At 47.0% G+C, this 11,905-nt stretch overlaps 1 long non-coding RNA gene across 1 annotated transcript; it reads left to right on the top strand.

Moving 5' to 3' along the window:
• Positions 1–2,538: 2,538 nt before the first annotated feature.
• Positions 2,539–11,668, top strand: LOC106739423 (uncharacterized). Its single transcript, XR_002092445.1, has 2 exons — positions 2,539–5,379; positions 10,851–11,668. It is a non-coding gene; the product is annotated as an uncharacterized LOC106739423 (long non-coding RNA).
• Positions 11,669–11,905: the final 237 nt, after the last annotated feature.

Raw genomic sequence — 11,905 nt, 5'->3', positions numbered from 1 at the left:
GCCTAAAGTGTGTGCCCAGCAATTGAAAAGGGATGAACAGTGCTAGAACTTTTGCCCTGGTGCCTTATTTCCTCCATCCAAAGTGGCCTGGAGGGTAGTGGGAGCTGCTACAAATGCAAGGAACTAGTTTTCTCGTAACACGGTTACATGGAACAGATAATGAGCCAGCAAGCCCAGGGCGATGCTGCTGCCTTTTTCCTTGTGCTTCTGGTAGAAGACCCGAGGGCTGCCTTCAATTAAGCTCTTTACATTAGATTTGTCTGCGTTGATGAATTATGTCACAAATTAGCCTTAATGAAACGGTAAAAAGCGGTTGAGGCCGATATGAGATGAGCATCTGGTGAGGAATGGCCTTGATTCTCATAGGGCTATTTAGGCTTTGAAAGCCAAGTCCTTTCTCCCAGCTGCAACACACCCTGTTGCAGCATGGACTGAACCACCCTCTGGAAACTGGCTAAGAAATGGTCATGTCCAAGGGGTTATCCAGTTCAGCACACCCCTAAGCAACGCAGTGTTGTAGGTTGTTCTCCTGACTCTGTTGGGATTTTGGGGGTAGAAGAGATGAATCTGTTTCTTTATAGTACAGGGAGAAAATTGGCTGGAGCAGTTCAGGGGAACGGGACCCATTCTTCTATAAACTGGACAAGTCCATTAGCCTGGCCGTGCCTCACATTTCCCATTTGTAACAGCCGCCTTTGACAAGTGTTACATTTTGACTGTTCAGTAGCATCTTGGAAGAGACGGTGACATTCCTCCATTAGTCTTTGTGCCTCACTTTAGAGGCAGCATCTTCAGGACACCATGCTGTCCCTAATAATAGGAATAAATTCTTCAGTTGGAGAGTGTCCAGCAGCCCAGAAAACAATTTGATAAGTCAGCAAGGTCTGAAAGACCCCTGCTCTGTTCCCAGCAGCTCCTGGCCCCATTGTCTCTTGCCATGCAAAGGTTGTGGCTTGTCCACAGCAAAACGCGAAGGTCTCTTGTTATGCACGTCTTCCACTTCTCCACCATTATGTATATAAACACGTTCAGCGCATGAGCAACAGAGGTGGTCTTTGATCTGCTTGCTTAATGCACAATTCATTGAAATCAGTCCGTCAAAAAAAAAACAACAAAAAAAACCACACATTCAAAGTGACTGAACCACCTGAGGGCAATGCTGCCTTGAAACCTGGTTATTTAATATCCATTACAGGGGAAGGGAAAGGTCCTGAGTTGCATTTACATTCCAGCAGGGAAAAGGAGTGTCATGATTTAAAAGCGAGTTAGCGAGACCAGGGGAGGCATTGTTTAAAAGCTATTTGTTTAATGAAATCGTAAAAATGAATTTAGATGAATTTCTCAAATTGCCATGCTGAGGCCCCACTTTCAAAGTTTCCCGACGTTTATGTGTATGAATCACCGAGCGTGGCATTCGTCCTCCGAGCCGCTGTGATTCTGGCTTTAATGGCTCTTCATTCTGGGAACAGATGGCTCTGGAGACTGCTGACTTTAGCAGTTCAACTCTCTGAAAACATTGGACACTGCGTGAACAACTCTTGGGGTTTTTTTTTTTGTTGTTTTTGTTTTTTGAGCTGAAAAGCTAGAACTGTCTGCTTGCATCTGGAGGAGCCTTGGGAAACGGAGTGGGAAGGTCTGATGCCTAGCATAACCCTAACACAGACTCCTCCTCAAAACCCCATTGCAATTTGGCCCCTTAAACCAAGATCAGCAATTCTCGACTAGGGTGTCACAAGACTCTGGGGTGCCTTGAGATCCTTCCACGGGTGCCCTGCAATGTTAACACTGTTGGATGTGCAAACATGATTCATGAAGTTAACCCCAGAGATTTTAATTCAGTCACCTGTAGCGTTAAAAATACTCTGACCTGCTGAGGTCTTTCTGAGTTTGCAACAGGAGAACTGCTCTAGTTTTTTCACAGCAGGAAAACAGAGTGACAACCCAAGACCTGGAGTTTTCCAAGGGTGCCCTGGTCTAGAAAGGCTGAGAACCACTGAACAGATGTAACATGGATGGACTCGAAAGCCAAATCCATCTGCAAATTTGGGAGGGGAGGTGTGGAATTCAGATCCCGCTTTCCCTTTGTACCCTTATGGTGCAAGTCCTGAGATGCAGCCCCCTCTCCTATAAGGGCTGCACAGACATGTATTAGTAGAAGTGATGCTGACATGAGTGCTTACAGAGCTGGGGGTAACTACTGCCACCACAAGCGTTACCCTGGGCTCCGAGGGTGAGAGCCTAGCGTCCTATGGGGAAACTTCTGTGGCCTTAAGTGGGGCTAGGTTTGTGCGAGTCAAGAAATGATCAGGGGCCGCTAACCCTCAATGTCTTCTATGCTATGAGATATAAGCTAACACCCTTTGCTTCTATTTAGTTGGCTGAGGAGCAGCAGAGGAAAAGCATCCAGTCCCCATGCTGCTTGTTGAGACATTGATATCACCAGGATCGGCAGAAAAAATCAACCTAAAGCTTCCGCTGCAGAAATGCTGTCTCTGTTGCTGGGATCATATTGAAAGCCAGTCCTCTGAGGTGAAGCCCTATCTCTCTTTAGATACGTACCTACTTGTAGGCATCTCTCAAGGCTGAGTGCCTCAGCTCCTCTGCATGGCGCTGAACCTGAAGCTCTTCATCTGTTCTGCTCTGACAGTGTTAGCAGTACTTGGGGCTCCTTATTTAATGCCTTTTCTCCCCGGAGCGAGGGAGAGGAGGAGGATGCACCAGTGTCTCCGAGCTAGAGGCAGGAGTGCTCTGTAGCTCCAGGTCCCTCAATCAATTGCGAGGGACTTTTTTTTTGTACACGTGTTAATTACTTTAGCATAACAGTACCTCGTGAACAGATTTCCTAGGGCTGAAAGGGGAATAGACTAGAATAAGATGTAAAATTGCAGCAGCTGCTTTGAGGAGCTATTTAGGGATGTGATGAAAAGCATCGAATGAAGTTGTTCAGGTTGGCTAGCTTATTTTTCCTGCATAACCAGTGACTTCTTCCTCTCCTGGGAAATTTCCATGGGGATTAGAGGGGTATTTGTTTTAGTGATCTCCTTCCCCGTGGTCCTGGAGGCGACCGAGTGACTGCAGCGCACCGTGGGACCGATTTGTTATCTGCGGGTGGATCAGGTGATCCCTGTTTGTTTTCCCCAGTAGCTGCTTTTAATTAGCATCACTTAAAATACATTTCCAGCGTGTGCAGTAATGAGAGCGCTGCTCTAGCACTCGGTCCTGCCTGAGCCAGGACCACTGTACCACGCGATGGCACTGGTAGACACTGTCTTGTCCTGTCTAGCTTGCCTTTCTGGTATGTTAGCTGTAGACTACATTCCCATTTACCTGCTCATCTTCCCTCTGCTCTCCTGCTTCTGTTGCTAGCAGCAGTTGCCACTCCTTCCCTGCTCTGCCTGTTTGAGATTTGCCACACCAGATCTGTTTGCTTTGCTCAGGGCCGAGCTTGGGCAAGGTGGGGCTTCCAGGAGCTGTTAATGAGGCAGGCTATATAAGCACTGGCCCTTCTTTGCATAGATTGTCCTGTCTTTAATGGGCATCAGCAACACCTGCTCCTGTTGCTCCTTTGCTGGGGTTTGATGGAGACGGGGGTGTTTCTCTTTTTGGAATGGCTGGCTGTGGGGGGTGGTATTTTGCTCCCACTGAAGTCAATGGCAGTATTCCCATAGACATTGTAGGGGCCAGGATTTCACCCAGTCTGCTTAACTGTCACTAGGCCACAGATGTGGCTTGGAACGGGTGGCTCGGGAGCCTGATCCTTCTGAGCCTGTCTCGGGTGCCAGGGTAGGACGAAAGAATCACTGCAGCACATCTGGCTGTGCTAGCCAGCAAAGGCAGAGCCGAAGGGAAGGGGTTTGATGGGCTGCCCTCTGTCTCTATTATGGCTCAAGCTGGCTCTTGGCAGCATTGATTAAGAGCTGGCAGCGTGAGGCTGAGCTGCTGTAGTAGCAACTGTCTAGGGGTTTCATGGCTGGTGAGACAGGAGCAAAGGGGCATGGGGCAGGGAGCTTAGCTCAAATACCTGGGTTCTGTCTGGTGAATGTTTTATCTACTGCTTTGAAATATTGCTGTGGATTTTAGCATGACCCAAACAAGTCAGGCTTTTCTTAAACAAGGCCCTGCTGATTGCGCTGCACAGAGGCTACAACAAAGTGCCAATGTGAAGTTAAACCGTTTAGTTTTGCTGCCCATGCTGAATGAAGTAACCAAGCATGCAAGCAGGAAATGGTAAGCTTGGCTTAAAAAAAAGCTCACTTCCTAATCTTGTGTTTTTGATGCGGAGGGTAGTAACAGGCCAGCTTTCAATCTTGGGGTATACATCTTGGGTACTGATTTTTGCTGGATGTTCGCTGGATTTACAGGGGTTAAGACTGAAATTTGGACTCTGCACCTCTGCTTTCAGACCATAGAGAAGTGGCAGGATGAGCAGAAAAATCCAGGGCCCAGCTTCTGATCTGTGTTTCCCCTCTTTCCTGTGCACAGAGCAGCTCTGGTGAGGTTGGCAAAGAGGTTTGGATTCGCACTTCCTGGCCTGAGACTAGACTTGTGTCCTGCAGTTCAGAGCCTGGCCACACGTGCTCTCTACAAGAATGAAAGCGGTGTGATTTGTGCTCTGATCAAAGTGAATGATTAAGAAAAGTGAAGTGAACCCCTGTAACCTTCCTACTTAAAGGTTCCCTGCCTCAGGCAGTGTTTGAAGGATCTCCTATAACAACGCCTCTGAAAAGTGTCCTGCTATATTTCTTTTTTTTTTTTTATATAAAGATTTGCTGGGGCCTGACACTTACCTGCAAATAACCTGTAACTATGAATTCTTTTTATAAAGTCAGTGCCTGGCTTGTTGTGTATGGCAGGGAACCTAACTTCTTCCCAAGGGAGAGGTGCTGTGTGTGGCTCCTAGTCTAACACAGCATGGCTGAATTTAATCGGATTTCATTAGCTGAATGGGGGCTGGCTTGTTTAGATGCCAGGTCTCTGAGAGCCCCAGGAGATGGTGGAAGTGGTGTGGGATGACGGACCTACCTTGGGGTTAGCAGCTGCTCTGCTGCTGGAGACTGTGTGTAATAAGATGCAAAATAAATGCTGTAATGTTGGGTGGGGGAGAGAAGAAAACAATCCCTGGGCACTTTTCTTCGAGTGTGTGAGCATTAACCTAGGTGTCCTGGCCAAATTTAAATGCTGCTGTTTGCATTTGCCCTGTCTACAGCTCCCCTTGTATTTTCTCAGGTGAACAAAATGTTCTTGTTGTCTCTGGTCCTGTTCATCAGTTGCTGTTTTCCATACCCAAAGTGGCTTGCACATCAGTGCCTGTCAGAGCAGGTTCTGTTCTATTCGTCAGCTGCTTTCGGAGTCTCCTGAATAACGAGATTGTGCAGAAAGGTAATAGCATTCGGATGAGATCAGAGAGGTCCTCTTGTTTTATCCTCTACTGTCCTTACACTGAACCATCCAAATCAGATGTGTTTGGTAGTGAGATGCTCTCCATGTGCCTGCCATGATGGGGACCAGTCACTCACAAAGGGCTTGTTTCAATTTTCCAGTGCCTAGGGCCCCAGTGAAGGAAGGGGATTCACCTATGAAGAAGTCAATACCACCACTGCATTATCTCTGACTTGTGCTGCAGAGGGATGCTGGGAGATGCTCTGAATGGGTGCAACTATATATGGGTGCACTGACTGGTCTGTGGTGGCCAGCTCTGATCCCTCTGCAAGCAGAAGATTACAGGTCGTTTCCATGTTACCCCCTAACTCCTGCAGGCCTTTTTGTCTGGGGACTTGCAGATACCAGGTTCGACTAGGAGAACCTGAGCAGTGTTTGGGCCCAGAGACTGGCCTGGGACCAAGTGAGAGGATGGTGTCCGTCTGTCTCTAACCTCTCACATCTGCCTCCAAGATCTCTGTTCTCCACCTGCACTTTTAATGGAGGTTCAAGGAAGGTCATTCTCCTCCCACTTACCAGGCAGCAGAGAAGCCTGATGAAATAGCTGGGCCAAGGCATGAAAGCCAAAGCCTATCTTCTTTCTCTGGCATTCAGGAGGCATGGGCGGAGGAAGCCAGCGGTGAGAGATGCCTCCTGCCAGGGCAGGAGGTGCCAAGTTGTTGGATGTTGCAGTGTGAGGTGAGTTGTCCTCGTGGCTAATGCAGCCTTCATTTCCCCATTTGCACAGTGCAGCTAATGGCACTCGCCCTCCCTGGGGAGCAGAGCAGCAGCGTATGTTTGTGGTTTTGGTGAGTAACCGGAGAGCTCTGGCCGCGCAAGTGCATTAATGCAGCAGCAAACCCACTTGAGCTATGTATTCGGCAGGCACCAGGACTGCAAATGGGTGACCTTGGAGGAGAAGGAAGCCTCCCTGGCCTTGTAAACGCTGCCGTGCTAAATATCGTGCCTCCAAAGGGTTACTTTGGAACAAAACTGCAAGGAAGTTGCCTGTTCTTTTGAGAGACTAACTCTTACAGGGATTAGTGAGAGTTGGATGTAAGGAGTAAATGGGCAACAGGCCTGGTAAAGAGGGCATTGAATTGAGAGGCAGGAGTCTCGGGTGCTGTTCATAACTGCCATGGGCTCTGCCTGTAGTTCATGTTTTTCCTTCTGCATCCCTGCTTGCTCTCACCATTTTAGCACATTGCTGTGCGATGAAGATGCTTCCTCTCCCCTTACTGTTGCATATTAACCATTAAGGGATGCTCTTCCCCGTGCCTTGCCCTTGCCTCCTTTAGCATATGCTGCCTGGTAACACTCTTCTCTTCAAGAGAGATGAGCAGAAAAAGCATCCATCAGTGGGGCTGCCAACTCTTGCAATCAGATCCAGAGCCTTGCGATTATCTAATGCATTTTCCCTTGAAGCACCAGCTCCTGGAGTCATGTGATGAAATCTAGAGCAGGAGTTCTTGTGTCTTCTGAACGCCCCCCTTATGTCTAGGCCATGTAGTTGTGGAGGACAGCTTGGAAATGTGACCCGGCTGCTCATTCTGGGCTTAGAAACCAGAAGCTGCCTTTGAAATTAACTGAGGGATTTAGCTCGATCTGTCGGCTTCCTCCATCACAGTGGCTTAGAAAGTAGCAAGAGCCAGAGAAGAACTTGTCTCCGATTGGTTGCATAAGCTTAAGCTCCCTCCCACTGTAGACAGGGATGCCAAAATGCTCGGTGTCCTGGGGATCAGCGATGATGATGATGTCTTCCAAGCTCCCCTCCGCCTGCTGTCCCTGCTGCTGCTGCTGTGTGCACCACAGCAACAGGCTCAAGGAGCAGGCATCTTCTCAGCCTCAGTGTTAGATCAGGACTGCTCTGATCCCCAGCCCCTCTTGTAAGGAGATGATTTTCCTGCATCATAAAACTCTGACATCTCAGAAACTTCCTGGCCTGATTCAGGAGAGTCACATTCTCAATTTTTTTTTTAACTAAAACTCTAGAAAATTGGGCCAATCCATATGGATTTTTAAAGATTTTTCTTATTTTGTTTTTTTTTGTTTGTCTTTGTTTTGAATGTCAATTTGGCCTCTTTTCTTTGTGTTTTTTTTTTTTTTTAAAGCAACATAAAATTTACATTTTGAAACCAAAGTTGGTTTTGATACAAAAATGAGCCGTTATTAATATAGAAAATGCCATGTTGGAAGATCCTCATGTTGATTTCAGAATGCTGTTAAAGCTGTTTGAAGGTACAGAGACAGGCAACAAAGTGATTAGTGGTATGAAGGGCCCTCCATATGAGGAGAGACTAAGCAGGTTAGGTCTATATTCAGTTTGGAGAAGAAATGCCTGAGGGGAGACATAAGGATTTACAAAACACTAAATGGTGAAGAGGAAATAAATAGGGATTGATTATTTGCTGTCTTTCACAATACCAGAATTAAAGGGTCACAAAACAAAAACTAGTAGGCAGTAAATTTTAAAACTAGCAAAAGGAAGTTTTTTGGGTTGGTTTGTTTGTTTGTTTGTTTGTTTGTTTTTTTCACACAGCACGTCAATAAAGTGTGGACCTTGTTGCTACCAGATATTGCAGGAGCTGATATTTAGCTAGATTGAAGAAAAAAAAAAAATGGGATTGGACAAATTCTTGGAGGAAAGGGGCATTGGTAGCTATTGAGCATGGGAGTTAGGGGTGCAGCCTCTGAATTGGAAGTTCATAGATTCATAGATGTTAGGGTCGGAAGGGACCTCAATAGATCATCAAGTCCGACCCCCTGCATAAGCAGGAAAGAGTGCTGGGTCTAAATGACCCCAGCTAGATACTCGTCTAACCTCCTCTTGAAGACCCCCAGGGTAGGGGAGAGCACCACCTCCCTTGGGAGCCCAGACCTTGGCCACTCGAACTGTGAAGAAGTTCTTCCTAATGTCCAGTCTAAATCTGCTCTCTGCTAGCTTGTGGCCATTGTTTCTTGTAACCCCCGGGGGCGCCTTGGTGAATAAATCCTCACCAATTCCCTTCTGTGCCCCCGTGATGAACTTATAGGCAGCCACAAGGTCGCCTCTCAACCTTCTCTTGCGGAGGCTGAAAAGGTCCAGTTTCTCTAGTCTCTCCTCATAGGGCTTGGTCTGCAGGCCCTTGACCATACGAGTTGCCCTTCGCTGTACCCTCTCCAGGTTATCCGCATCCTTCTTGAAGTGCGGCGCCCAGAATTGCACGCAGTACTCCAACTGCGGTCTGACCAACGCCCTATAGAGGGGAAGTATCACCTCCTTGGACCTATTCGTCATGCATCTGCTGATGCACGATAAAGTGCCATTGGCTTTTCTGATGGCTTCGTCACACTGCCGGCTCATGTTCAACTTGGAGTCCACTAGGACTCCAAGATCCCTTTCCACCTCCGTGCCACCCAGCAGGTCATTTCCTAGGCTGTAGGTGTGCTGGACATTTTTCCTCCCTAGGTGCAGCACTTTGCATTTCTCCTTGTTGAACTGCATCCTGTTGTTTTCTGCCCACTTGTCCAGCCTATCCAGGTCTGCCTGCAGCTGTTCCCTGCCCTCCGGCGTGTCCACTTCTCCCCATAGCTTTGTGTCATCTGCAAACTTGGACAGAGTACATTTCACTCCCACGTCCAAGTCGCTGATGAAGACATTAAAGAGTATCGGTCCAAGGACCGAACCCTGCGGGACCCCACTGCCCACACCCTTCCAGGTCGAGACCGACCCATCTACCACGACTCTTTGGGTGCGACCCTCTAGCCAATTCGCCACCCACCGGACTGTGCAGTCATCCACATCACAGCCTCTTAATTTGTTCACCAGTATGGGGTGGGATACCGTATCGAAGGCCTTCCTGAAGTCCTGGAACTGAAATGCCAGAGGCTGCAAGTGAGAAGTGACCGGAGTATTTCCTACCCAGCTCACTCTCCCCTTTAGCACCTGCTGTGACTTGGGACACTGGGCCAGATGGACCTATGGCTTGACCCAGTAAATGGTAGCCCTTCTGTTTTAAACCCACCCTCTCCTGGGATCAGTCAGTGTCCTACGACAGTGGGTTTTTTTTTGCATTCCACCCCTTGTTCCCATCCAGTGCTAGTAACAAAGCCCTTAATTGTCTTTAAACACAGTGTTAAACCTTGGGACACACAGGCAAGGCTTGATAATCTGCCTCTGCTAGCAAACTCTCTCCCCCTTTTTCTTGCCAAAACTTTGATCTCAGCTTTTATCTCAGATACTCCTGGATGCACTCTGTGAGGGGAAAGACCTGGCTAGAAAAATTAGAGGGCACTTGCTTTCTAGCAGTGCTTTGTTTCTCCCTGTTTTTCTGCTGCCTGTCTTGTACTGCTCTATGTAGCTCTTATCCTGCTCTCATCACTGTGGTCTCGAGTGCCTTCCAGCTGGGCATTAGCTGATGTGACTAACATCTGTCACAGGGGGTTTGTTCTCTTATCTTCTTCCCGTTGGGACTGGATTGGACAGTGAACGCTCTCTGCGGATCAGACTTCAGGCCAAATCCTTTGCTAGTGGAAATCGGCTCTTCAGCCAGTCGACACCAGAAGAAAATTTGGCTCTGTGAGATCACATGAGCCCTGTTCTCCCTCAAGTTGTTCTGCACAGACTGGGATTTAATCTCTAAGGCATAAACAGTTAAATGCACTAGTGCAATGCAATGTTGCACTCCCACTAATGCAATGTTACGGTTGGGGAATTCATCATTCAGAAGTCTAGGATTCCAAAATTATCAGCAATATCAATTTTCCCATTTTGTTTTGCAAGCAGCACTTTGCCGATTTTGTTTTCCCTTTTTAAAATGTAAATCTTTAATGTAGTGTGTAGTTTTGCTTGTATGCACTAGATCTCAAACCAGGGGTTGCCAACCAATATAAAGGGGGTGTAAACATCCTATAACGATAAATGGGAAGGGGGATGTGGCTAGATGGGGGGAGGGGTCCTGGGATGGAGTAAGGGATTCTGGTATGAAAAGGTTGTAAACTGCTGCTATACACTGCACGTACAGTACACCGGATATGCAGTTTCAGTGGATTATATTCTTTGAATTGACCCCAGCATGGATCCTATTTGGATTGCAAACACCACAGGCTGGCTAAGTCCAATGAAGAAAACATAACTTCTTTAATTTTAATGAAGATATGAAGCTGTGTTTTATTTCTAGAAATGATTTTGTGTGCAAAGATTGGGGCGGGGGGTGGAGGGAGACACAGGTTTTGACTTGCTTTGGCTCCTTTAAAAAAAACAAAAAAACCTTTCCTAGAATAAGAAAGCAAGCAAAGGGCTCCCAAAGACGACCACCCAGCAGCATGAATTAATCCAGTGTCAGCAGGAGGTGGCTGTGGCTGTGCAACTAAATACAGTGAAATAATGTAAATTTGGATAAAGTGGTGTTTTTTTTTTCTTGATTTTTTGTTTTGGTTTTGTTTCCCTCTAGGGTTATTTGGCTCTACATTATGGCCCAGTCTCACCAACGCTGTCATGCTGCAGCATCCTCAAAGATCTGCGTTAGTGATGCCAAGACATATCAGCTTTGGACTTTTGCTAAACTGCCCCTGGTTCCTGCCTGTTAGGTTTTCTGAACAGTGACACAGCCCACCGTTCGCTATAGCACTTAGTTCCAGTGCTGGAGAAGGAAGGAGCGAGTCTGTTTGTTTCTCTGGGCATTGGTTGGATTGGCTGTCATCTTTACATGCCCCAGTAACTGTTTTCTCCTCGTGGCCTAATGCAAGATAACTAGTGTTAAGTTCTGAAATCATTCAAGGGTCACCGGAGCTAGTTGCTGTTTCTCTGGCTGTTGCAAAGGGCAACACTTCCTCGGGAACAAGGCAGCTCCAGTTCTCAGTGTCCGGGCGTCGTTTAGACTAGGAATAGTTAACTGCCTGAGTCAGGGTCATTATGTAAGCTGCAATCTCTCTCCCTTTCTCTTTCAAAATGCCAGGTGTCGCTTTCAAGACTCAGTGATGATCTCTATGTTTTCCTTATGGGTTTTAATGAGAATAGAGTACCGTCTTTATGAACTGGTGCGTGCCTGTGAGAAATGTAAATGGGGAGCAGGCGTGTGTGCCAGAGCAGCTGAGATCCTGAACCTGATCATGTTACAGTGTTTTGATATATATTTTTTTTAATTTTTTTGTAATAGACTTTGCATCCGAGAGAGAGAGTTGGCTGAGTGGTTTTATTAAAAAAACAACCCTGAAATAAAGTGTGTTGGAGATGCTTGTACGTTTGATATTAAAACAGCGTTCTTTCGTGGCCTTGAGTTCTTAACCTGTTGTTCGTCTCCTCTCTCAGAAAGGTGCTGGGTGCATTTTATAGGGTACTGCCTACAGGCCCTGTAGTGCAAGGTGCTGTACAAATAAAAGGTAAAGCTTACTTGCAATGAGTTTCCAACTCAAATAGAGAAGACCATGCCGAGGGAGAACTACCCCCTTCATTTTACAGGTGCAGAACAGTGGGTCAGTAAGGGATTCAAGGTGGAGTTTTCACAGG

This window comes from Alligator mississippiensis, chromosome 8 (genome assembly GCF_030867095.1).
Source record: "Alligator mississippiensis isolate rAllMis1 chromosome 8, rAllMis1, whole genome shotgun sequence".
In the NCBI taxonomy this organism is placed as follows: Eukaryota; Metazoa; Chordata; order Crocodylia; family Alligatoridae; genus Alligator; species Alligator mississippiensis.
Note: the sequence above shows the minus strand (reverse complement) of the source record. Positions and strands in the feature narration are given on the sequence as shown.